The 5333-nt window shown below is 43.5% G+C and overlaps 1 long non-coding RNA gene across 1 annotated transcript; it reads left to right on the top strand.

Moving 5' to 3' along the window:
* The first annotated feature begins 1188 nt into the window (after window positions 1–1188).
* On the top strand, window positions 1189–4590 carry LOC121029190 (uncharacterized). Its single transcript, XR_005789630.1, has 2 exons — window positions 1189–1225; window positions 4040–4590. It is a non-coding gene; the product is annotated as an uncharacterized LOC121029190 (long non-coding RNA).
* The last annotated feature ends 743 nt before the right edge of the window (window positions 4591–5333 follow it).

A 5333-nucleotide genomic window follows, 5' to 3' on the forward strand; every position in this document is an offset into this window, starting at 1 on the left:
CTATGCCCCTGTCTTGGCATCTCATCTGAGTTCAGGCCCATATTTCCAGCTGTTTGGTAGCCATTTCCATTTTGAAATCTCATTGTCACCTAAAGCCCACAAATCCCCTGTCAGACTCCCTTTCCCCTCCCAATGTCACTACTTTCCCTCTTCCCAGCTAAGCCTGAAACCTTTCAATTTCTTTGCATTCCTATCTTTAAAATTTTTCCCAAACCACACCAAGTCCTACAATTTCTTCTTTCAGAATTCATTAACTAAGGAAATATTTATTGCCTAGGATATGGAAAACACTGTGTAAATGCTTTGGAGTTGGTGCTATAAAGATTTCTTCTTTACCCTCAGAGACTTTGTAACCAAAGCTTAGAGGTAAAACATGTTCAGGAATAGTTTTAAGGAGGAAAATAATGAGTTACAGATTCAGGTTATGAGGATATAGACGAGAGGAAAATTACTTCCATTTGAGTTCAGGAAGGCTTCTAGAAAGAGGGACATTTGAGATGGGCCGTGAAAATTAGGTCATGCTTGGACATGCTAACCCTGGGGTTGGCCTTTCAGCCAGTGGGAACAGCATGAACAGAACACCAGACACAAGGCAGCCATAAGTGAGGAGGGAGGATGATCGCTGAGCTGGGCTGGAGCTTGCAGTGGGGGTGGGGGGAGCTGGAAGGAAGGTGAAGACAGGCCGGAGACTTATTTCTGTTGGAAGGCAGGGGAAAAGATTCAACAATACGGTGCAGGTAAATAATGCATCGGAGCTGTGTTTCAGGGAAGTTAATCTAGTTACAGCTTTGAAAATGGGTTGGAGATAAGAAATGCAAGATACAGCATCATCGTCTCGGCTGGAGGCCCCAGCAGCCTGAATGTGGGTGGTAGGAGTAGAAGCAGATGTGGGAATGCAGCCACAGGGGGATGGCAGAGATACTGCTGAGGTAGAATGAACAGAACTTTGCATCCAGTTGAACATGGAGAACAAACAAAAGAGGGAAGAGTAGCAAAAATGATACTGACATATTGACCTCAAGTGTTCAATCCCCAAATCAGAAATAGGGAAGAGTAGAGAACCACATGTGAGGAGGAAAGTTATGAGTTTAGTTGCAGTCACAGTGCATGTGAGGCACCATTGTGACATCCAAGTGGAGCTTTCCAATGGGTAGTTAAACCTGTAAGCCTGAAACCCATGACAACGGTCAGACCTAGAAGTAGCAATATGGAGGCCATTACCAAGGTAAGGGTTTAGGTCAAGAGATGGGTCACAATTGCCAAGGGATTGTGAAAAAGAGAAGACAAGATGGCCAAAAATGGTTCCTTGTGAAACACTTACACTGATGAGACAGGAGGAGGAAGGATCCAGAGAAGGCCCATAAAGAGAGGAGAGAAAGGGTCAGAGAAGATGAGGGTGGCAGTTTCAGGAAGGAGTCATGGACTCTGTAACCACTAAGATGTGGGAAAGGTGAAGGTTGAGAAGAAGCTGTTTAATTTATGTAACCTCATGTCCTTCCTTCATCTCACTCTCACCCATGCTCCCCTGGCAGAGACCCTCACTTCCCACATCTGGGAGCCTCCCTTCTAAGGTCTCATCCCTGCTCCCATAGTCCACCAACTAGACAATCTCTCCCTGACACCATTTTCATGGTATCATTTCTGTATTCTGTACAGAGGCAGAGAGGTGTAGTGGGAACAAAGTTAGACAAAGGGTCAAGAAACCTGGTTGTCTGGCTCTGCCACTAACTAACCATGGGCACTTGGGCATGAATTTGTCCAACCTATAAGGGACAAATGGGTTGTCCCTTGGGCGCCCATGGGCGCTTGGGTTGAATTTGTCAACCTATAAGTCCTCTTTCTCTCTAAATTCTAGGATTTCTTTCTACAACATCAAGGCCTAAACAGTCCTCCCAGGTTTATTGGGGTCTCCCCAAATTCTGTCTCGGTCTGGCCTCTCCAACCTTACTTTCCAGGTTCTCTAAATGCACCCTACTCCGGTTAGACTGGTGTCTTCCTGGTCCTGTAACAAGAACGCACAGATTCCTGTCTCTGTGCTTTCTTCTACTTGGCTTTTCTTGCCTGCATGCCTTCTGATCTCCCCCATGCATGTGCCAATCCTAAAATCCTCCCTGGGCCAGCTCAACACTCACTTCTTCCATGAAATGTGCCCTGACTCCTCCAGTTCTCACTGATACTTCTTTCTGCTGAACTCCTGGGCATCTATACAGAACATCTAAATCCTATTTTTATTATTAAAAAAATGCCACTGTTTTAGGCACTGTTAGTTTTGGTTTTTCCATGGGTCGTAAGCTCTTTGGGAGGAAATGGACCACATCTTTTGCTTCCTTTGTATTCCTCACAGTATATTTCTTAGCATGTCACTGAACACCTAGCATGTTCTTTATGTACATGTGTCAATCAGGTTTCCTTTGAGAAATGTTAACACACACACAGAGACTTATTTTAAGGATTGTCAGATATGACTGTGGTGTTCTGGAAAGTCCTAAATCTATAGGCAGGCATAAGGCTGGAAACTCAGGCAGAAGTTGATGTTACAATTTTGAGGCAGTATTTCATCTCCAGGGAATCCAGTTTTTGCTCTTAAGGCCTTCACCTGATTGGACAAGGCCCACCCGCAACATTGAAGGTCATCTCCTTTACTTAAAGTCACCTATTGTAGATGTTAACCACATCTACCAAATGCCTTCACAGAAACAGCTACATTAGCGTTTGATTAAATAACTGGGTACTATAGTCTACCCCAAATGACACAAAATCAACCATCACAGAACACTTGCTTATGGAATCATATCAAGGAGTAATTCATTGTATAGGATTCAAGAAGGTGGAATCTTCAGAATAAGAACGAAGAAGGATCACCGAGAGACATTGATAAGAGGCAGTGAACCTCCAGGACATTCAGAGAGCGGAAGCCATGTGGTGCTCCGGGATGAACTGGTTGGCAAGAAGCTTATAAATCAGTAGGCAGCTGCAGATTCTGGATATTTGAGGGTTAAAAGGAAGAGAGGGGGACACTACTCTTAGAAGGTCCTGGAAATAAGTCCATGCAGAAAAAAAAGTGGTGTGGGGTTGGGGTGAGATAAGGAGAAGAGAAGAAGCAGGGAAAGAAAGGAAGAGAGATGGGGGAGGGAGGAAGAGAGAGAGAGAGGAAGAGAGGGAGGGAGGAAGGTTGGAGGAAGAGAGGCAGAGAGAGACAGACCCAGGATTTTAAAATCCCAAGTCTTTGTTTGTTGTTTATGGTTAAATGAAACTAAGGTGAATTTAAGTGGCTTCAGAATTAGGAAGAAATCTTGCTTTCTTCTCAGGGAATAGACAGAGACTAATGAGAGACTGGAAATATGAGAATGAAGTCAATAGGAACCTACAGAAGGCAATGCAGATACCTCTAGTGAGGAGAGAGTTCTTGATGGATTTTTCAGATGACATAAAGCCAATTTTTATCTGGAAAGGTTTATTTCAAGCAAATTTGTGTAGATAAAACCTTGGGGGAGTAAAAAAAAAAAAAAGCCCCCCAAAACAAGCCAAACAAATAGAAAAGCCCAACAAAACTGCTAACAGCAGAAATCCAGATATTTGCTGCAAAACAATTAGTAATAGCATTGGCGAAACAGTCTCGAAATAGACGAGCTTCACCATTAGCCTTCTGTGAATTCAAGCAAAGAGGCATCATTATACAAATTATACGCCTGGAGAAGGGGCTTCTGCATTGGGATGAACTTGTAAAAAGAACATTTAAACCAACGGCAATTTTGCCTATCTGTAATTTGCTCTATTCCCCTCGCTATCATTGAAGATATTTACGCTTGAGCAAATTTCTCACTCTCACTCCGATTTCTCCTTTTTCTTAATCCAGCCATGAAGTCATAAAATCCCCTGTTTGGGACAATATGATTTGCTGCCATGGAAACAATTACCATGTCACAAATTCATCTTGCCCCATGAGATGAAAGAGGAAAAGCAATAATACTAATATTTTGCAGTTCAATAGTGCCATTCATCCAGCAGTCACTAACTAGTAAATACCATCGATTTGCAGGTGGGGAAAACTGGAGCAGCAAAGCTCTTGTGCCTGGTCTCAAGCTCTGGAATTGCAGACTGTGGCAAGAATGTCCAGATATTTGTAATTCCCACCCAGAGTAGAAGCTAAGGAGCCAAACTCTTGGTCTCCGTTACTCTTTTCGGATGGGGAATGAGAGTCGGCTCCTCCCCTGGCACCTGTACTTCACCAACTGTTCCTAATTATGAGAGTATTTGATGGAACCTAGTTTGATAAACAAACGAAAAGCCCTTGGTAATTGTCACAGTGGTGAAAGCATTTACATCCATAGGAATGGAGAAGAAGTTTTGGAAAGCGCACTGAAACTCCAGCACTCACAACCCAGCTCCACCTTGGCCTGACACCCCGCCCTCCATCCCACCTGGATGCTCATGGGCTTGGCTCCTGGCCATCATTGATCTTACCTGGAAGCTAATGGCATGTGAACCCCGGGGCCCCCTTACGTGTCCAGACACCTTCCCGAGACTCTAAGAGGTGTCCTAGCAATGTGTGCACTCAGACCGACCTTTAAAAACATCTACACTCTAACTACTTCTTGTGTTGGGTGGTGTTGGAATAGCCTTTTGGGATTCTGGTAAGGGGAAGGGAGTTATGAATGCCTTTGGATTAAGAGGTTTTAGTCACTTCTGTTTATAGTGGAATTATTGCTAGCCATTGCTGACTCACAGAGGCTTCCAGGAGTACTCTTACTGCCCTGATCCTCATGCATGGTGAGAGGCAGTAATATGTCTCAAGAGCCCATTCCTGGAATCAGGCATTGTTGGCCTTCTTTCTTCATGGAGAGATGTGCAACATGCAATAATTTATCCTTTATTTTGAAATGGATGACCTGGCATTCCTCAGATCATTGGACACCTTTTTTTTTTCTTTCTTTCTTTTTTTTTTTTTTTTTGTGGCTATAGGTTTCTGAACCTTCATAGGGTTTATTTCCTAGCCTCCTGAGTGCATGTGGCTTAGTTAGGTTTGCAATGTAGTAGCCCCTTGCCCATCCAATCCAATTAGCATAATGTCATTAGTATAATGGGCCAGTGTGATATTCTGTGGGATGTTTAACCAGTCCAGGTTTTTATCTTGGACTACGTTATGACAGAAGGGAAGAGAGTTAATACTGCCCTCAAATCAGACTATAAATATACAGTGTTATGTGTTTCTGATCCTCTTTTTTGGTAGGGATGGAAAATAATACATTTGCCAGATCAGTGGCTGCATTCCATATACCCAAGGCTATGTTCATCTGCTCTAGCAAATATGCCACATCTGGTATAGCAGCTGC

Source organism: Herpailurus yagouaroundi, unplaced genomic scaffold (genome assembly GCF_014898765.1).
Source record: "Herpailurus yagouaroundi ecotype Mexico unplaced genomic scaffold, PumYag 139, whole genome shotgun sequence".
In the NCBI taxonomy this organism is placed as follows: domain Eukaryota; kingdom Metazoa; phylum Chordata; class Mammalia; order Carnivora; family Felidae; genus Herpailurus; species Herpailurus yagouaroundi.